Here is a 22,536-nt window from a genome sequence, read left to right on the forward strand (position 1 = left end):
TATACATACATATGCAAAAGAATACAATACGGGTTGTTTTCTAATTGTCTTTGTAGGGAAAAATAAAGCAATTCAGCAACACAAAGTTGTCCAAATAAACTAAAATTTTAATGATGCTCTATTGGTTATACACACACGCACACACACACACACATTTGTGGAGTGTGTACATACATAAGTCTGAAAGTCAGACAATCTCAGGTATTTTGCTCTCCATCATGGGTTTTGTTTTGATATGTTTTAGTTGTTGTTTAGGTTTGGAGACAAGGTTTCTCACTAGTATAGATGTTGCTGATTCCGCTAAGCTGGCTAATCAGACAGCTTCAGGTGCCTGCCTGTCTCCAGCTCCCAGTACTGGGATTGCAAGATTATGTCACCATCCCAGTCATAAAGTGTGATTCCTAGAGATTGAATTCAGCTCCTCACTTTTGGCCTAGCAGACACTTTGCCAGCTGAGCCATTGTCCTAGCCATTTATCTTTTCTTATAGGCATTGGACCATTGCTACCTATTTTCAAGAGTTACTCGGCATCCAATGATGATGTAAAAGCAGAATGATATCCAATATTTTTTCACTCACACTTTTACCTCATTGTTTGGGGTCCTGTTAACCATGATATGTTAACATGTTTTCCTTTCTCCCTGTGTCCCCATCAAGCACTTTGACAAATCCTCAATCTACTACACTGCTTCCTAATTGTACTAATATGTAAATGTGACTCTTTCTAGGATTCACCTAAAAGTCTAAAATTAATACCCTAGGTGCTATAATTCAGTTGTCAATATTTTCTTCAGTACCCTCTCAAATAACAATATTCAATCAATTCTCAGAGTGTTAGCTGCCTTAGACTGCTTGTTTGTAGCTTTTAGCATGCATCAGGACCAGCAGGAAGGCTTTAAAAATGCTGTAAACCAGACTCGTTGCTCATAAACTCAGATTCACGGTGATCTGCAGATGGGAGGCTCATTCCCTTTTTAACAAGCTCTATGGGGTTTCTGGTCTCTGGACGCTATGTGTTGATTTCAAGTATCTGACCTGTTTTGTATATCTGCTGAAAACCCTAGAAACAAAATTTAAGCACAGAAACTTCATCAGTGATGGACAGTTTATAATAATAGTCACACCACAGAGATGATGAAGTTGTAATTTGGAGATCTGTCTTTTGCATTCATATCGAATATATTTTTAAATTGCAATCATGTAAGTTAATTAATAGTAAATCTTTCCTCACGGCAGGATGCTTACACTTTCTAAGTACTGAGTGGATTCCCAAAGTTTCCATGTAAATAAGCTGCAGGCTTTTCATTTTTTAATTCATCACAAACGCCTTCCACTTGATACACTAAAATAACCGCTTTCATATCATTGCTGGCTTTTGTCCTGCCTCCAGCAACCTTAGCAAATAAAGTGAAATATAAATACTTCTATTGTATAGATGAGAACTGATGCACAATGAAATGACTTTCTTAAATAAACACATATAGCCTTGAGTCCAGACTTCACCTAACAGACAGCAACGTAGTCTGTAATGAGAAAACTGCTTCCAGACAGCCCCATTTTAATTTTTACCACCTGTTGGAGATTTTATATAACACCAGTTCTGAAATAATCTTCCACCTGGAATGAGGCCCTGTGTCCTATACACTATTTCTCTGAGTCATAACAGGTGCTAGACTGTGTACAGGAGATGGAACTCGAACGGGAGTTGTGTATCACAGCATGTATTCATATTCGCAACCGTTGGGAATGCTAAGCGTGGACATTCTGTAGAGCTCAGGACTAGGATATCCACATCGGTGGTGTACAGAGACTCAGAAAAATAAACAAATACAATCTTAGTAAGTCCTCACTTTACAAGTTTTTGTAATGTTCATCCAGTGTATTTGCAATTAGTTAAATGCGATCAGCCCCCAGCAATATGACTGCACTTAATCACCATGACATTTTGACAGTATTAGTGTCCTATCTACCAATCACTATCACACGTGTAGACTTAGAGTCCAATCAAATGCTCCTTTGAGATTCTTGGCCAAGAACTGATTACAGACCATCTGTTCCTAGATTTGGGGGCAGTCAGCAAACTAGGCAGTTAAATGCCTCCTTGTCTCATAGTAATAAAGCCGAATGACAATTCAAAAGTGGATGATTAAAAAAAAAAGCAGTCCAATAAAGATGAAAGGGTAGCAAAGAAATTAAAAAAGTATTAATTGTGAGTGAGAAAAATCAAGAATAATAGAAGTGAAGTCCTAGATGGCCTAGTTGAGTGTGGAAGTGTTTGCATGAACTGGTTCTGAAGGAACTATATATACTGTAAGGGGAACCAGGGCTACTTTATTATAAATGTGAGGAGCATGTTTGTGACAAAAAGAACTGAACCAGGAGAAAAATTGACACTGGAGAACTATAGGACAGTCACAGTAAAGGACTCTAGAAAATGTCACAAGTTGGGTACTAGCATAGACTGGAAGAGGTCCACTTCATATCACAGTCAGGATGATGGGGCATCACCTGATTTCCAGCAAAAAGTGTGCAGTTACCTTACAGATAAGGCATAGTCATTATCACTGCTTTAAATATTTCAAACTGGGGCTGGGGATTTAGCTCAGTGGTAGAGCGCTTACCTAGGAAGCGCAAGGCCCTGGGTTCGGTCCCCAGCTCCGAAAAAAAGAACCAAAAAAAAAATTAAATATTTCAAACTACATTTTATTAAACAATTTGTAAATTTCTGAACAACTGCAATTCTTACCATTGATTAATAGGACAGTCTGTGTCTAATTATTTACTCTCTCCTCTCCCCCCCCCGCCCAGTGTGTGTGTGTGTGTGTGTGTGTGTGTGTGTGTGTGTGTGTGTGTGTGTGTGTGTGCATACTTAGGAAGATGCCTCAGTAAGTGTTGGGATAAGAGGAAAAGTTTTAGAAGTCAGTTCTTTTACTCTACCATGTTTTTCTTCCTTCCTTCCTTCCTTCCTTCCTTCCTTCCTTCCTTCCTTCCTTCCTTCCTTCATCTTCTCCTCCCTTCCCTTCCCTTCCCTTCCCTTCCCTTCCCTTCCCTTCCCTTCCCTTCCCTTCCCTTCCCTTCCCTTCCTTTTCCTTTTGTCTATATTTCTTTCTTTTGTACACCCATTTTGTGATGAGTTTTTTTGTTTCTTTTACAAAAAATGGATTTTTTTGTATATTTTGATGATGATTTCTGCTCCCCCAATTGTGTTCAGTTCCTTCATATATCTGCTTTCATTCAGACTCACACCCCTTCAGTCTCAGAAAAGAAACAGGCATCTAAGCAATGATAACAAAATAAAACAAATAAAAGAAAACACGTCATAATAGAACAACACAAAGAAACAGAAAAAAAGGAAGAGATAGCACTCACAAACCCTACAAGAAACATATACGGCTGCAGAGACATGCTCATTCATATACACAGAAATCCAATAAAAACATGAAAATAGAAGACATAATAAAGATGTGATGGATCTGTAAGATTTAAAAAGGAAAATATACTCTGACATATTAGGAGACGAAGAACATTCAAAGACTCTTGAGTTCATTTTTTGTTGGTTCTCTATTGCACGGTATGGGACTTACCCTTAAGAGTGGTATGTTGCTAGGCAGTGATAGTACATGTGTTTAATCCGAGCACTTTGAAGGCAGAGGCCATTGGATCTCTGTTAATTTGAGGCTAGTCTGGTATATAGAGCAAGTTCCAGGACAGGCATGGCTATACAGAGAAACCCTGTCTCAAAAAACCAAACTGAACCAAACCAAACCAAACCAAACAAAATAAAGCAAAGTGAAACACCAGAAAAAAAGCAAAAGGAATGACTTGTTCACTCAGTGAGTATCCCGCAGAGAAAACAAATCAATTGCGAATGATTATAAATTGGAGATAGCTTCCGGATGAGGGATGGGAGCTTGTGTCCTCTTCTTTCAGCAGTAGGCCCCGTATGCTGCAGAATCATGTTGGACTGTGTGAATGCAGTCAGTCTCGAAGTTCGCATGTACCTTGGTCATGCTGTATTAGAAGGCCTTGTTTCTTTGTTGCCCTCCATCTCCTATGGTTCTTACACTCTTTCTGCTTCCTCTTCCACAGGTATGCCTGAGCCCTGAAGGTCGGGTTTGACATCTCATTTAAGGTTGAGTGTTCCCAGGTCTCTTTACTCTCTGTACATTTTCTGCCTATTGCTGTCTGTATTTTTTCATATGCTGCATGTTTCAAGCTTCTGTTTATGGCTGATTAAGGCAGTATAGTTAGAAGTCATTTTATTGCTATATTCTTTTATTAAAATAGTAGTATTTGGTTTTCTTCCAGGCCTGTGGCCTATTTAGTCTTAGATTTTAGATACCAAGGCATCTAATTTTTAGATATTAAGTATTCGCTTCATCTCATGCTGAGGGCCTGAAATCACATCATGGTTGGTTACTTCCACAACCATTGTGCCACTAATGCACCAGTATATCTAGCAGGCATGTCACCAAGGTAGAAGGTGAGGGTCCATGCCAGTGTTATGGCCATCAGGGAAACAATGCAGTTAAGGTAAGAATGAAACCTAGGGTCTGCTTGACTTAGATGGTTCTGGGTCAAGAGTTCTGAAGTTTTAAGGTAAGTGATTTATTTGTTTACACATTTAAATACAGTAAGACTTTGAAACAGTACACTTGACAATATCACAACAAAGCGTTAGGCGTGGATATATCACATCTAGTTTGCAAATCTCTAGCATTTTTATTTTTTATTTTTATTTTCTATCCTTTTAGACTAGTAGTACTTGGTTGCATCTCAGGTCTCTGGATTATCTAGTACCTGGTTCTTAGTTACCAAACAGTATCAGTACATCTCTCTAGCAAAGTACCTCTGACCTTCTTACTACTCTGTCATTAGTATTCTGTTCAGGAAATGACTTCCTGTGTCAGTGAGTTTAAAACTATTCTCAACCTTCTCTTCTATCAGGTTCAGTGTGCCTGTTTTGTACAAGGCTATAAAATAGATCTATTTACCTTATTCTAACGCAGTTACCTGGATTGCTCAACAACATTTGTTGAAGATGCTATCCCTTTTTTTTCAGCAGCATATATTTTTGTCTTCTTTGTCAAAAATCAGATATTCATATGTGTGTGAACTTACTTCTAATACTTCATTTCAGTTCTGTTGATCAACATGTCTGTTCATATGGTAACAATTTGCTGTTTTGTTACAATAGTTCTGTAGCACAATTCCAGATAGTGAGTGTACATAAGCAGCAGTTTATCATTTATGAGTGCTTTAGCTAGCTATCCTGTGGTTTGGTTTTGTGCCTCCCTTCCCCCTCTCTGTGTCTCTGTCCCTTCCTTCCTTCCTCCCTCCCTCCCTCCCTCCCTCCCTCCCTCCCTCCCTCTCTTCCTTCCTTCCTCCCTCCCTCCCTCCCTCCCTCCCTCCCTTCCTTCCTTCCTTCCTTCCTTCCTTCCTTCCTTCCTTCCTTCCTTCCTTCCTCTTTTTCCTTCCTGTGTGTTTTCACAGGATGATGAAAATTTTCTTTTCAAGTTCTGTGAAGAACTGTGTTGAAAATCTGATGAAGTTCATGTTGAGTCTGTAGATTGCTTTTGATAGGATAGTCACTTTTAGTATATTAATCCTGCTTATCGTTGAGCATGGGGGAGCTTTCTGTCTTCTGGTATATACTTCAACTTCTTCCTACAATGTCTTAAAGTTTTATCAGTATTTCACATTTTTGAGACAATTGTGAAAGGTATCATTCCCCCATTTTCTTTCTAAATACATTTGTCTTTTGTATTTAGGAAGGGTACTGGTTTGTGTTAATTTTTTATCCAGCTATGTTGCTGAAAGTGTTTATCAGATACATGAGTTTTCTGGTTGAATTTTCAGGGTCAGTTATTTATACTATCATATAAAGATAATTTGACTTCTTTCCTTCCTATATGTTGTTTGATATGCTTTAGTTGTCTTATTGCTGTAGCTAAGACTTCAAGTACTCCATTGAATAGGTATGGAGAGAGTGAGTAACCTTATCTTGTTCCTGATTTTAGTGAAATTGGCTTTTAGTTTCACTTTACTTAGGTTGATGTTGGTAAGGACTGCTGTACATTACTTTTATTATGCTGAGGTATTTTTCTTGTATTACCAATCTCTCTAGGACTTTTTTTGGTATGAAGGGGACTTTTAACCATTTGTTAAATGCTGTTCTGCTTCTACTGATCATGTGGTTTTGGCTTTAATCTGTTTGTATTGTTAATTATTTTCCTGATTTTCTTATTTTGAACCATCCCTAAGTTTTTGGGATGAAGCCTACATTATCATAGTACATGATCTTTTTGTTGTGTTTTTAGATTCTATTTATAAATATTTATTGAAAAAATTTTTGTCTATGTTCATACAGGAAATTGGTTTGTACTTTAATATTTTTGTTGGGGCTTTATGTGATTTGGGTATCAGGGTAACTGTTACCTTGTAAAATAAATTAGGCTAGAAGTCAGAGGTCTGTTTTCTTATCTTGGTTTAACTTTGGTAGGTGCTTTAAATCTAGAAGCTTACCCATTTCTTGTAGAATTTCCAATTTGATGGAGAATGGCTTTTTAAAAAATATATCAATATTACCTGGATTTTCTAGGCATTTGTTGTTATGCCCAACTTTTTGTCTCCAATCTTGTTAATTTGAACATTCTCTCTCTGCCTTTTTTGTTAGTTTGGATGAAAGTTTGTCTATCTTATTGATTTTCCCCCAAAATACCAATTTTGTGTTTTATTAAATCTTTCTATGGTTTTGTTGTTTTTTTCTACTTTATCAATTTTAGCCATTAGTTTGATCATATTTTACAGTCTATTCCTATTGGCTCTTATTTCTTTGTTTTGTTTTAGAGATTTCAAGTGTATGATTAAATTATTAATATAAGATCTAGGTGCTAGTGCTAATAATTTCTCTTTTTAGAACTTACTTTTAGGTCTTTCATGTTTTCATTTTCATGTTCTAAATTTCCCTTTTAAATTTCATGTTCTAATTTCTATTTTTTCCTGCTGTGACCCAGTAATCATTCAGTAGAGAATTGGTCAGTTTCCATACATTTGTAGTCTTTCTGTTATTTCTGTTGATGTTAATAGCCTACTTTAATCCATGGTGGACTGATAGGACAGAGGGTGTTAATTATAGTGGTGTTGTACTGTTAGGAGTAGTTTTGTGTTCTAGTATCTGGTCAGTTTTGGAGAGAGTTCCATGAACTATTGAGAAAAATATATATATTCTTTTGTGTTTGGGTGAAACATTTTATAAATATTTGTATGGTTTATGGCATCAGTTAATGTCAGCATTTTACTGTTTGGTTTTCTTCTGAATGACCTGTCTATTGCCAAGAATAGGGTATTAAGGTCACCTGAGTTTACTCTGTGTGAGGGTCAATATGCCATTTAAACTTTAGTAGTATTTATTTTATGAACTTGGGCACTCTAGAGTTTTGTGTATAAGTATTTAGAATTATGCCATATTCTTTGTGGGTTTATTTTCTTTTTAAGAGTATAATAATCTCCCCTATCTCTTCCGATTATCTTTGATTTCAGGTCTATTTTGTCAGATATTAAAATGACTACAACACCTGGTTTGGTAGGTCCCTTTTCTTGAAACATTTTTTTTCACCCTTTTACTCTAAGATGAGGTCCATTCCAGATTTTAACATATGCTTCTTAGATGCAGCAGCAGGATGGAGCCTGTTTTTAAATCCATTCTGTTTGTTGTTTTATTGGTATATTGATTTTCAAAGCTATTTATGAACATTATTTTTTATTCTAACTTTCTTGTTATAGTGTAGCACTTCCCTCATCTTTGATTTGCAGGTCTGATACTATTTGTTTGTTGTATTTTCTTGGGTGTGGTTACCATCTTCAGGTTGAAGTTTTTCATCTAATGCATTCTACAGCTATGGATCTTTAGATAGATACTGCTTGAATTTGGTTTAATCATGGAATGCCTTTCTCCTTCAATTGTGGTTGAAAATTTTGCTGGGTGTAGTAGTCTGGGCTGGCATCTGTGGTCTCTTATAGTTTGAAAAAAATTGTTCAGGTCTTTTGAAAAAACCAAGTGTAACTGTAATAGGTCCGCCTTTAAATGCTAACTGCTTTGCCCTCTTTCTTTGTTCTGTGTGTTTCATGTTTTGATTATTATATGCTGTGCGGAATTTCTTTTCTGATCCAGTCTATTTGGTGTTCTATATACTTCTTATTTCTTGATACCACTTTCTTCTTTAGGTCACTGACATTTTCTTCTAAGATTTTATTCTAAATACTTTCAGTATCTTTGGCCTTGGTTTCTTCTCCTCTTCTAATCTTATTAAGTTTCGGCTTTCTCATACTGTTCCATTGTCCTGACTCCTGTTATGTCAACATGACACAAGCTAGAGTTATTAAAGATGAGGGAGTCTCAATTGAGAAAATAACTACAAAATATCAGAATGTAGGCAAGGTTTTAGGGCATATTCTTATTTAGAGTTTGATGATGGAGGGCTTAGCTCATTGTTGATGGAGTCACCCCTGGACTAATGATTCTTGGTTCTATAAGAAAGCAGGCAGAGCAAACCATGGAGAGCAAGCCAGTAAGACTCATCCCTCCATGGCCTCTGTGTGAGCTTCTGGTTTTCTGTTCCTGTCGTGCATGAGTTGCTGTCCTCATTGTTTTAGATGAAGAAATGTTATATGGAATTGTGAGTGAAATAAATAATATAAACCATTTCCTCTTCAAGTTGTTTCAGCCGTGGTGTTTCATCACAGCAATGGACCACCCTACTTAATATACTCACATTTCCTGGATGTTCTATTTTATTTTATTTTATTTTATTTAGATTTAATGCTTTCTTTGATTGAAGTATCTATTTCTTCTAAGGTGTCTTCAATATCTAAGATTCTTCTGTTTCTTATGTTCTGTTGGTGGAGTGTGTCTCTGAAGTTCCTAAATATTTCATTTCCAGTTTTCTCTGTTTTTATTTTTTTAATTATATTTTCATTTTTCAGTTTGAACTATTTCCTTCCACTGTTTGAGGTTATATTTACAGATTTCATCTATGGACCTATTCATATCCTCTTTACAGATCTCTGACATATTTATAAAGGCTATTTTGAAGTTTGTCTTGTGATTCAGCAATAATATTGCATTGTTCATAGCCTAGTCATATAAGGTTGTCGAGATTTAGTGGAGACATATTGGCCTGGATGTTTTTATGTAGTTTTTATTGTATTTTGTTATTCAGCATTAGTGTATTGCTCTGAATCTACTCTAGAAGGATTGCTCAGCTCTAATGGAGAAGTATTTTCCTGGTTGCTTTTTTATTGTGTTTTTATACTGGCATCTAGATATCTGAGACTGGGTGATTATAATTCTATGTTCTAATGTCTGGTCTTTGTTGGGTGAGTATTCCATTTACTTGGTTCTGTTGCCATCTCTCATTCTTCAAAGAGTGGAGGGTACAGGATGCCTTGTTGAGAACCCAACCAGGTGTGGCCACTTTGGATTCTGGGTAATGTGTATTTCTATATATTGTGAATTGACACACAGGAATGACTGTAGGCTACAAAGGGAAGTAGAATGAATGGGGTCCACAAGAGGGAGGCTAGCAGTGTGTGACACCAGGATCTTCAAAGTCCCAGGAAATAGGACAGAGATGGAGGGGAGACTACAGTAGGTGGTCCGCTACCATAATGGCAATGATTTGATAAATTTGGAGGTTGGTATTGGACAAGAGGAGAAAGAATGAAGATTGCCTACCTGCTTCCCTGGCCAGTATGTCTGGTGGGATCCTAGGGACTGCCTTTGTGATTGGCAACTGAGGCAAAGGGGTGTGTGGAAATGGGTAAGAAAGGTTGTAGGAGAAGATCTGTGCTGGAGACTGGTGCAGAGATGAATGGGAGGTCTGTTACAGAGCTGGGGTGAGGGGGAGGATTGGATTTGAAGAAGAGAAAGAAAGGCAAAGATTGCCTACCTTCTTCTCTTGCCAGCATGGCTATCGGGTCCCCATGGAGTTTTGTAATAATTGCATAAATGCTTTGTACTGCTAATGCAATTCCATTATTGAACCAGTGTATCATTTCACTAATTTTCTAGGAACAATTTTTGAATCAAATACTTCTGGACCACTCTAAACCTTAGAAAACAGCATATCAGCATTGAATTTCAGTATTGTCATTTGACCTTGATTTTTAGACTTTAAGATGTAAAAAGTATTTTTTATTCCCCTGATGTAATTTTTATATCAGAGGGTTTCTGCCTCAGTTTGTTAACCTAGACCTAGTCCTAGAAGTTTCTAGCCTCAGTACAAACCTAAGCCTAGAAGGTTTTTAGCCTCTGAGACTTGACTGCTGAATAAGCTCACCCTTTCTAGGTCTTTCTGAGCTTTGGCTGGCTGGTTTAACTCAGCTGCTCTGGCTCAAACTCCTCTCCAAGTTCACTTATTCAATCTGGCTTTTCTCTTAGCCTCTGAATTGCTGTGCTTGGCCTCAAGCTAAGTCTAGCAATCTTTTCTAGTCTTCTGGCTCATTCTCATTCTTTTGTTCATGTTGTCTTTATCTTTGTCTATCTTGTTCTATATTCAATCTGTCTCTGTAAAACTCTCCTGGTAAAACTGCCTCTGTCTCGCTCAATGTGGCACTACCCCCTCTCTCTCAACTCTAGTCTATTGCTCTCCCTAAACTCTACTTATTACCCTACAGTATTCTCTTCCTCCAGGACTCTCTCACTTAAGTAGGCGCCCCTTCCTTTCCCTTCTTCTCAGAGTTGGGCGTATCCTATTTGATTCTTGAGAGGATCAAATCTTGGTCTGATTTATCATATTTTCTGTCACTAAATTAGACATTCCTTTCAATCATAGAGTTTTCCTTCTACAAACTAACTTTACCTTTGTTATTTGGGATTAAAGGTGAGTACAAATGGCATGTATTCCAGCCAGATGGATTAAAGGTGTGTGCTAGAGGCCAACCCACACCCTAACTAGAAACAATTTCAAATATCGTGGAATATTGAGATTAATGATAGATCATGGCTCAAAGCTTCACTTTTATCTGGGGAAAGCACTGTCAAACACTATCTGTGTCAAACACTATCTGTGTGAAACAATGAAACAAAGTATGACCTACTAAGATATTTTAAAGGATCTTCAACTCTGGGTGAGAATGGCTTCATTTCCACCCAAAACTTTACACTTATTAACCAAAATCAAGTGTTTAGCTTAATGGAGTCCTATCTCCCCTTGTCTATGAAGAGAGCAGAACTGAATAAGAATGAGTATCTGGATCAGGCAAGCAGCTCTCTGTACAGGATGAGAGTTAAGACTTACCCTTTGTGTGATCATTACACTAGAGCATTCCTAATCAGGGAGGGGCCCATGTCCTCCTTAGCTTACATGCGTCTTTCTGGGCTTCCACCAGACAAGTCCAGTTGTGTGTCACTTCCATCTTCAGTTCCATTTCTGAGAGCAGATGTGGTAAGTGGCTCACAGCAGTGTCTGAAACTTCCCTGCCTGGGAGCTGAGATGATGCCAGCAGCAAAGTATGATACAAAACGAAGTTCATGGGTAAAATCCTGCATTAAAAACAGAATAATCCTATGTGTTCAAACATTAGGCTCCTTGCCATCTGTGGCTGCCTCCAGCCGCAAGCTGGTAAAGCCAGGCTGGCTGAATGCATTCACTTGGCTTCACTCCCTGGCTGTTTTTCTCTTGTCATAACCATACAGTCTCATTTAAAACTGAAGGAAAGGGGGCGTCCTGAGACACCGGAAAATTTGCTTCAGGACCAATAAGACTGGAGGAGATTTGTAAAAATTTTCCTTGCTCTAGCAACACATACTTTGTTTTCTCTCTCAGAACTTATTGGCAGTCTGGGCCATTTCAACTAATCAATAAATAAAGCCCAGTTAAGCCACATTTATTTCTAGAAACAAATAGCAATCAGTGCATCAGTGTGTGAGCATAGGCTGTGTCCATCAGCTGAATCAGTAAACGGTAAAGGCCACTTCTATAAGAATTGAGTCTGTGGAGAAGCCACTGCTTCAAAAACAAGCCTGCAGATAGTCCTATAGACGGGATGCCATGTATAATTACCCAAAGTCTAAGTTCCACTCTGTGTCGTGAGTTAAAATACACAAGAAACTGCTTCTCTGCTTTATTGTCTTTTTTCTGAGACGTTGTTGTCTTCAGTGTTTATGTCCTAATGATTTTAAAACTGTTAATAAGTTTAAGAATCATTTTCTTATTGTTTATTCCATGCATTTTTATGTGCCTTAATTTACATTTATACTGAATAAAAAGGAGTTCAAGTTTATAGTCATGACTAGTGCTTCATTTATTAGATAATTTCAAGTTTATTAAAAATAGTTTGTTTCTTTATCCTCTCAGCTACACTGTTATCTCCTTAAAGATACAGAACAAACATCATTGAACTTGCTACCATCATGAACTTTGCTTCATAGATACTCAAAATTTTTATTGATTGAATGATTGAACTGTTGGAGTTAAAGATGGATTTGTATTCTAGGTGGTTTCATCTTTTTTTAATTTTAAATTTTATTTTTCTTGGATATTTTATGTATTTGCATCTCAAATGTTATCCCCTTTCCCACCTCACCCATACCACCTCCCTGTCCCCCTGCCTCTATGAGGATGCTACCACTCTCACCCACCCACTCCCACCTCAATGCCTTGGCATTCTCCTACATTAAGGAAACACACCTTCACAGGACCAAGGCCTTTTCCTCCTATTGATGCTGGACAATTCCATCCTCTGCTACAAATGTGGCTGGAGTCATGGGTCCCTACAGGTGTACTCATTTGTTGGTGGTTTATTCCCTGGCAGCTCTGGTGGGGTCTGGTTGGTTGATATTGTTTTCCTACCTACGGTGTTGCAAACCCCTTCAGCTCCTTCAGTCTTTTCTCTAACTCCTACATTGGGGTCCCCTTGTTCAGTCCAATGATTAGCTTTAAGAAACCTGACAGAGTCTCTCAGGAGACACCCATATCTAGCTTCTGTCAGCAAGCACTTGTTGGCATCAGCAATAGTGACTGAGTTTTGTGGCTGCATATGGGATAGATCCCCACGTGTATAGTCTCTGGATGACCCTTCAGTCCCTGCTCATCTCTTTGCCCCTGTATTTTCTCCCATGAGTATTTTGTTCTCCCTTCTAAGAAGGAATGAAGCATCCACATTTTGGTCTTCCTTTGCTGTAGCTTCATATGATCTGTGAATTTTTTCTTAGGTATTCCAAGATTTCTAGGTAGTTTCTATATGGTTCTATACAATGATCCCCTGAAGCTAATGTTACCTGAGTTTTGTTTTCATGAAATGAAATCAAGGGATCCTGTTAGGGAAAATTCTCCTGACCTTGGACAAGATATTGTGTATCTTTTCTTCTGAAACATGAGGAAAATTAATTTGTAAATGATACCCTGTGTCTAATCTTCTGGATAGTTGTCTCTGGAAAGAGAACATTTCCTGGATCACTGATACAGTGCCTCATTTTTGTTGTTGTTGTTGTTGTAATGGATCTATGAAATACAAGACCTCTTAAGCTATAAACACAATTCATTCTTTATATGAATGCCAAAATCCTCTGCCTCCTCCTCGTCATCATCCAATGCACTGCTCTTCACAGATGAGCTTGGATACAGCAGCTACATAACCAGAAAGTACAGCTAGAAATCAGGATTTAAATAAAGAAAGATTTCCTTAGAAGCTGCTATTTATTAGTGCAGAGTTGGATGTAGAGTTACTCAAAATTCACCTTTCTGTAGATTGCACATCCCTGTCTCACGAGTTTGGGAAGAAACGTGTCTGCTGTTCACTGAAGCATGGTTTCTGGGATTTTAATAAACAGATGTGCAAAAATACAATTTTTTGCTTTGGAAAACTAAGAGTAGTGTGTGAGATTTGGGGACTTTTGAAATTAGTACCACAAGCTACACAGACTGAACAATGATGTTTAGATGATCTCACAGCTTTGGCTAATGTAGTTCTAAACCAAATGATCAAGTTAACTATTCCTACAAGCATTGAGGGGAGAAAGCTGTAGGCTTTCTTTCTGGATTTATAAATGAGCTGACTTTTTCACTTTTTCTTTTCTTTTTTTCTTTTCTTTTCTTTCTTTTCCTCACTTATGTGGATATTTCTAAATTCTCCTTTTATTGTAATTATAACCAAAGCATTTTTTTCTATTTTCCTCTCCCCAAATCCTTTCAGAGACCCCTCCGTGATTCATGTCATCTTTTTCTCACTACAGACTTGTATTTATTTATTTATTTTGGTTTGGAAAGTGTACTCTGAAAAATTGCTATTGATACGATCATATATATATATATATATATATATATATATATATATATATATATATATAGAGAGAGAGAGAGAGAGAGAGAGAGGGAGAGAGAGAGATAATATACACACACACACAGTTGATGCACTGGCAGAGTCTGATTCTTAGGATTGTAGAATGCATACATTTTAAAATATAAATCAATGAAAACAACCTTTTCCTACTTTATTTTATCATGAAACTGGAATTTTTAATTAATGTGCCACTTTAGGACAATCAAAGCCATAAGCATTGTAAGTGACACTGACCAAAACTTGATTATAGGTACTTAGGGTATTTGTGGGAGATAGGGATGCCCTGACACTGCTGTCCTTGGGTTTGAATTAAGCCTCATGTCAGTTTGATTGATAGACCTTGTGGATCAAAGTACCTGAGAATAAAGGCAACCTGTTATTGTGACTGCTTAACTCCAGGCCAAACTAACAAAGAACAAGAGAGTGGGTAACCATTTTACCAGCTGTCCTGGAATCTGGCCAACAGGTAGGTAGCAGATTTGTCTGGAGTAGGAGAGTCTACATTCCCAGGGAAGCCCTACAGAGAGAACAGGGCAGGGTGCCACTTCCCTCTGAGCCCTGCCCTTCAGGGAGTCCTGTAATCCCAAGTCTCTACTTGTACCTCCTTTCTGCAAGGAGCAAACCCTCAGCTTCATTCTTTGACTTCCACAACTATATTGTTGTCTTCCACAAAGATTCATGTGATACATTACTAAGACAAATCCCTCTTGATATAGGTCAGGTTCAACTGCCTCACAGATTTTAGTAAAAAAATAAATGCTTTTTTTTTCCTGAGTAGATTTCATTAGTGTGGGAATTTCCCATGGACTTAGCGTCTTATCTGTATGTGCTGGCACTGTGCGGTCTTTTAACTACTACAACTAGCAATATCCCTTTCATCTTTGAGAGAAGCTCATTTTACATATGTGAAACAACTGCTCTGAAAAAGGACTGTTCCCAGAAACCACTCAAGGCTCTCTCCAACAATCACATCTTTATTTCTCAATTTTCTCCTCCTCCCCCTCACAGTGAGGTTAGCAGAAACAGTCTGACACACAGGTGTGAATTCTATCTTTACAATGTAGCTCAATGATTTATTTTTCGTCTTTTATTTTTTGTTTTATTTTAATTCACTTTAATTCCAGATCACAGCCCCCCTCCCCTTTCCTCCCACTCCCACTCTTACAAATCCCTCCGTCCATTTCTTCTTCCCCTTATTCTCAGAAAAGGGGAGCCTCCTTTGGGTACCACTCCACCCTGGAATCTAGTCCTAGCAGGTCTAGTCACATCCTCTTCTACTGAGGCTCAAATAGGCAGTCCCAGTATTGAGGAAGGGGATCCAATGTTAGGGAACAGAGACCTAGACAACTCGTTTTCCTCTTGTCAGGGGAACCCCATGAACATCAAACTGCATGTTTGCTACAAATGTGTGACCATCCATTCTTCTTGTGGGTCTTCTTGTGGTTACATGACCCCTCCAATGTGCTCACTTCTTTTTTTTTTTAATGTGCTCACTTCTATTCTCCACTTTTCTCTAAGACTCCCCAGCCTTTGCCTGATATTTGACTGTGGGTTTTTGCATCTGCCTCCATCCACTGCTAGATGAAGCCTCTTAGAAGGCAGTTATGCTAAGTTTCTGTCTGCAAGCACAGCAGAGTATCATTTATAGTGTCTGGGGTTGGCTCTTTTACATGGAATGGCTCTCAAATTGGGACCGTCATTGGTTGCTTGTTTCCTCTGTTTTTGCTCTGTCTTTATTCCTGTACGTCTTGTAGACAACACAAATTTTGGGTTGAAGTTTTTGTGGGTAGATTGCTGCCCCCTTCCTCTTCTGCAAATCCTGCACGGCTACAGAAGGTAGCCATATCTGAAATTATTTACAATTTAAAGCTTTAATTCTGAATTTTGAAAAGGAAAAACCCAATTGTAGCCTGGCTGTCGGGGTCATGGTGATATCTGATAGCTGATCAGTGGAATAATTCAGAACAAGTCTTGCCCTGTAGTAATGGCTCAACTCAATGTCCTTGATTTTAAAGACAAATCAGATTTAAGGCTTGAGAGTTTGGCCCTTCATCATCTACCTGGGGCACGTTTCACACAGCTTTAGCTAGGGATATGGGTTTCTTTTCTTAATCTCCAAAGTTTTAAATTGGGTATGATGTTGTAAGCTGATTAGAATTCTTACATCTTAGGAGTACACTCAGCAGAGGGACATGTGTGACACTTTAATCATGTGGATTGATGTGTCTTAGACTTTTAAAAACAGGTAATATTTTATTTCTGCAGTCTGTTTATTTCTCCTTTTTAATTTATTAGAGAATTCTTTTTTTGCATTTAACACATTTTATTTATTGACTCTGTATTTACTGTTAGTAGTGGAACAGAAACAGCAAAATAGTTATATATATATATATATGATAGAGCAACAATTTATGTATTTTTTAAAATTATATATATATTTTTCTTTTATTTAAAGTAGATATTTTTCCATAAATGTATCCCTATTACCATTTTCTCTTCATCTAACCTGGTTCCTCCCTACTACCCTACTCTCTGGATTCATTACATTTTACTCTGTCATTAGAAATCAGGATTCTAAGAGATAACAACTAAACATAAAATAAAATATAACAAGAAAAAATAAATACTATCACACTGAGACTGGATAATGCAACCCAACAGAAGGAAAAGAATACTAAGAGCAGACAAAATAATCAAAGACCCACTCATTCACACAGTCAGGAATCCTATACAAATACTGAGCTGAAAATATATATATACAAAGGGGACCTTGTGAAGTCCATGTTGGTCTTTTGGTTGCTACCTCATTTTTCTCTGAGTTCTTATGAGCCTTGCTCAAGTGACTCAGAGGGTCTCCTTCTTCTGGTGTCCTCCATGCTGTCTGGCTTTTACACTCTTTCTGCCCCGTCTTCCACAGGGTTCGCAGAGGTATGAGGGGAGGGATTTGATAAAGACACTGCAAGTAGAGCTGTGCATTCCAAGGAGAGTCTCTCTCTCTTCTCTCTCTCTCTCTCTCTCTCTCTCTCTCTCTCTCTCTCTCTCTCTCTCTCTCTCTCTGTGTGTGTGTGTGTGTGTGTGTGTGTGTGTGTAAATAGTCTCGCAAGAACCATGGAGTTGGCTTGTTCTAACTGCTTTGAGAGTCACTGGTTTTTCGGGTTAAAGTCCAAGGCTCCTAGGGCACAATGTGCCTTCTAGTTCTTGAGAGACCAATGAGCTCCTCTCAAGCCGTGAAGTATTCAGGCCATTTTGTGTTTCTCTGTATATTACCTTAGTAATTAAGGAAGCATGAAGCTTTACAGGACAATTGGTTTTAGACATTAATCTTTGTATAGCCTGTGTAACTTGTAAACATCATAGTATCCTGGCAACTATAACTATTGATTCTGGCACTTACCATTATATTTGTTTCTGATAAAGTCATAAAAAAAACTGGTTGCTCTCAATCAAATTGTCACAGTCTCATTTTCTTGTCTCCCCCCCCCATCCCCAACCTAGTCTGATTTAGTTTCATGTGGCCATATCAGGTGACCTGTTCCTGGTCACTAAGTGCAGATATTTATAATGTCAAGCTGTGAGTCTCTCTATGTGTTCCTAACAGCTATAGGAGGGAACTTCTCTTCGGATAACTGATGAGGATAGCAGAATATTTTTAGGAATCTTAATTTTTATACTTTTATTTTTTAGACCAGCAGTGTTTAGTTTTATCCTAGGTCTCTGGACTGTTTAGTCTCTGGTTCTTGGTTACCCAAACAATGTCAAATGTTCTGGTTCTGTCTTGTGGAGTGGATCTTAAGTCAAATAAGACATTGGTTGGCTACTTTCAAAAGTCTTGTGTAGGCAAGACAGAGTGTAAGTAAAAGATTTTGTGGCTGAATTGGTATTCCTCTTTTGGTAGCCTAGTACCTTTCCACACTAAAGACAGTAGAATGTAAGAATGAAGGCTCCTAGTAGGCACCATCTCTATTTCCAAATGTTAAGTGAGTTTTGAGCTGTGTGGGTGCTGTCTTCAACAATGGGTCTCTACCGTCAGTGTACAGATAGCAACCTATTATCTTTCCAACAGGCTAGGTTATTGGGGATTTCTATGGGACGCTCTTGGCCAACAAGTTAACTGAATACAACCCAGTCACAGAATTGAAAGCCTTGCTTAGTGAGAGATAACCTGCCACCCGCATGATCATGGAAGGAATGGAGTGAGATGATTTCTGACCTTGAAACATAGCCAGAAGGGCATGGGCCTCTGTGTGTTGACAATTGCTGGATGAGATGTTTGTTTGTGTAAAATTTCTTTAGGGAAATATTCTTCCTGTAAAGGTTAATGTCTCCATGATAATTATAGGCAGCACAAGTTCAGGAGGCTAGGGTGTGTTCTATGTTCTTGACAAAAATCATAAGCACTCTGACCTTCAGGACAGTCCTTATGGTTGTAGGAAAAAACTCTGAAAACATGAGTTCAAAAATATATAATTTCTCAACTAGGTAAATATAAGCATGTAATGTGAATTATATGAGGGGTTTCACAGATTCAGACCTCCAAAAAATAAAAATCAAAAGCATGGGCAGCTGCATTATGACCTAGCTTGTCAGAAAGATATTACCGAAGGAGATAAAGAGAGTTGGGGTGTTGTGACTGCTCAGCAAGATGTCTCCTGGCTAATTTTATTCTTTGTTGTTACAAAAACAGGCAGATCTCTGAATTCTTTTGCAATGTTCTGGGGCAGGGAGAGAGAGAAAGAGAGAGAGAGAGGGAGAGAGAGAGAGAGAGAGAGAGAGAGAGAGAGAGAGAGAGAGAGAGAGAGAGAGAGAGAGAAACTCCCTATTAAGATTCAAGGGACTAAGATTGCAGAATGCTGACTCTTGGGCCTGGATTGATATGTAAATAAAAGAATGGGCTTTTGGTCTGTATGAATTAGCTAGGAGACAGCCATATTTATGTTTTGGAATGTTTTTCTAGAAAGAGCTGAGCTGCCTGGATATCTCTAGAGAGCAAACACGGTTCTTTTAGAATTTTTTCTAACAGGATTTCTGATTAGTGTTGGAAAATCCATGGAGAGTGAACATAACTCTTTTAGAAATTTTCATAGCTCTTTTAAAATTTTTCTAACAGGAATTCTGACCTTGGCCGGAAATCCCAAGAATTACTTAGAGAGCTAATACAGCTTTTTTACATTTATTTTTTCTAGCAGCTACCCAGAGAGTACTGCTTGCAGAGTGAACACAGTGTTTTTAGAGTTTTTTTTTTCTAGAAAATCCAAGAGTTTTAGTAGCAACTTTTCTGACTTTGGTCAGAAAAACCCATGAGCTATTCAGAGAGCTTTTTGAATTTTTCTAACATGAGAGAACTATCTCAAGCAGGGAGCTGTCTTGAGCAGAGAGCTGTCTGTAGCAGAAAGCTATCTTGAGCAGACTACAGAGCCAAGTGCTGCCCATGGAGAGCTGTCTAGTGAGCCATTCCAAGCAGACTACCAGGCTGACAGCTTGAACCCCATAATTTGACTTTGAATCATTTCTTTTGCTGCTCCCAAATACCCTTTCCTCAGAACCCCTCCAAGCTGAGGCTGGTCCTTATCAATTACTGGATGGGTCTTTGTCTCCTCAATTATTAGGGGACCTCAGTTTGATCACCTTACATTTTAGGAAGTTTTCACTATGCTAGGCTTCTATAACATCCCTCTAACTCCCCCAAATTCTGTGTATCGCCCACAGTTTTTTCACAGTTGAATAATACTCCATTGTGTAAAATATACCATATTTCTTTACCTATTCCTCTATTGAGGGACATAGAGGTTGTTTTCAGTTTCTGGCTATTATCAATAAAGTGTCGATGAACATGGTCGAACCAGTGTCTCTGTAATAGGATCAAGTACCTGTTGGAGATATGCCTCAGAGTTGTATATCTGGGTTTTAAGGTAGATTGATTGCCCACTTTTTTGAGGAACCTCCATATCGATTTCCACAGTTGCTATACAATTTTGTACTCGAACCAGCAAAAAATGAGAACTCTCCTTGCTCCGCATCCTCACCAGCATGAGTTGTCCCACGTATTACTTGTTTTAGGCATTCTGACAGTTTTACGATGGAATCTCAAACTAGTTTTGTTTTGCCCTAATAGTTAACGATTTTGAACATTTCTTTAAGTGTTCCTCGGCCATGTGAGATTCTTCCTTTAAGAATTCTGTTTATGTCTGTGTCACACTTTAAAATCAGACCATTTGGTTTTTGGTATTTCTTTTCTTGAGTTTTTAATATATTTTTTATATTAGTTTGCTATCAGAGGTAGAGTTGGTTAAAATATCTCTTTTGATGCTGCAAGTTGTCCCTTTGTCTGTCTTGCTTCACAGGTGCTTTTCTGTTTCATGAGGTCCTGTTCATTAATTGTTGATCTCAGTGCCTGTCCTGCCCAGTATTGTGTCCAGAAATCTGACTTCTGCAGCAGTGTTCACTTTCTCTTCTATCAGGCTGCAAGTATCTGGTTTTATGTTAAGGTCATTTATCTACTTTGGACTTGAGTTTTGTGTGATGTAATGTATATGGATCTATTTGCATTCTTCTGTATACAGACATCCTGTCTGACCAGCCCATTTTTTGAAGACACTATCTCTTTTTCTGTATGTATTTCTGGCTTCTATATACAAAATTGGGTGCCCAAGGGTATGGGGATTTAAATCTGGGCTTTCAATTAGATTTTATTGAATAATGTATTTGTTTTTATGCCAATATCACATGGGGTTTAATAGTATAGCTCTGAAGTGCTACTTGAAATTAGAAATGCTGAGACCACCAGCAGTTTTGTTTTTGTTTTTGTTTGTTTTGTTTTTATTGTTCAGGATTAATTTAGTTATCTTTGGGTGTGTGTGTGTGTGTGTGTGTGTGTGTGTGTGTGTGTGTGTGTGTAAACTGAAGCTGAGAATGGTTTCATGATCTGTGAATTTTGCTAGAATTTTAATGCTGATTTCATTGAATCTGTAGATTAATTTTTGTAGAATGGTCATTTTTACTATGCTAATCCTACCATCCCATGAGCATGTGAAATCTTTTTATCTTCTTATATCTTGTTCAATTTCTTTCTTCAAAGACCTGAAGATTTGACCATATAAGTCTTTATCTTGCTTGGTTAAAATATTCTAAGATGCATTATATTATTTGAGTCTGTTGTTAAAAATATCATTTCTCTTATTTTGGTCAGTTTTTAGTTGTTATTTGTATATAGAAGGACTACTGATTTCTGTGAGTGAATTTGTTACTCTGTTAGTCTGCTGAACATGTTTTTCAGTTGTAGGAGTTCATAGATAAAATTTTTAGGATCACTTATATATACTATAATATAATCTGCAAACAAAGATATTTTACTTGTGTTTCTGTGTCTGTTTGATCTCTTTTCCTTTCTCTCCTAGCTAAGACTTCAATTACTACATTAACTAGGTAAAGAGAGAATGCACAGCCTTGTCTTGTTTAGTGAAATTGCTTTGAGTTTCTATCCATTTAATTTCTTCTTGGTTACAGACTTTGTATAAATGGCCTTTGGTATATTCAGGAATGTTCCTTGTATCCCTATTGGCCCAGACTTTTAGCATGAAGGACTGTTAGATTTTGTCAAAGACCTTTCTGTATCCTTGAGATTATCATGTGAGATTTTTTAAAAAACAATTTAGCTATCTTATATGACAGAGTATGTTTATATGTATTAAACCATTTCAGCCTCTCTGGAGAGTGAAGTTTGTCTTTTAATTTTTTTTTGGGGGGGGGGAAGGGGAGAATTTGATATATAAGAAATTTTGCAACCATCTTTATAAGGGAAATAAATAATTTATAGATAATTCTTTTCTTTGTTTGGTCTTTATATAGTTTGGGTTACAAGGATCTCATACAATGAATTATGCCAAGTTTCTTCTGTTTGTATTGTGTAGAAAAATCTGAATAGTGTTAGTATTAACTCTTCTCTGAAAATTTGGTAAAATTCTGCAGGAAAAGAAATTGGCCCTGGGCTTTTTCTGGTTAGGAAATTTAGTTACTCATTCTATTTTACCAGTAACCATAGGTCTGTTTAAATTGTTACTCTGATCTTGATTTAACTTAGTAGATAGCATATAAAAAGAAATGTAAGCATTTCTTCTAGAATTCTACTTTCATAGAGAACCATTTTTTTATTTTTTATTAATCATTCCATTCTTTTACATCTCAAATGATATTGCA

The 22,536-nt window shown here is 37.6% G+C and overlaps 1 non-coding gene across 1 annotated transcript; it reads left to right on the forward strand.

Annotated features, from left to right (window-relative positions):
- Window positions 1-19,415: 19,415 nt before the first annotated feature.
- Window positions 19,416-19,478, forward strand: LOC120094431 (U7 small nuclear RNA). The gene has a single exon (XR_005488746.1). It is a non-coding gene; the product is annotated as a U7 small nuclear RNA (small nuclear RNA).
- Window positions 19,479-22,536: the final 3,058 nt, after the last annotated feature.

Source organism: Rattus norvegicus, chromosome 8 (assembly GCF_036323735.1).
Source record: "Rattus norvegicus strain BN/NHsdMcwi chromosome 8, GRCr8, whole genome shotgun sequence".
In the NCBI taxonomy this organism is placed as follows: Eukaryota; Metazoa; Chordata; class Mammalia; order Rodentia; family Muridae; genus Rattus; species Rattus norvegicus.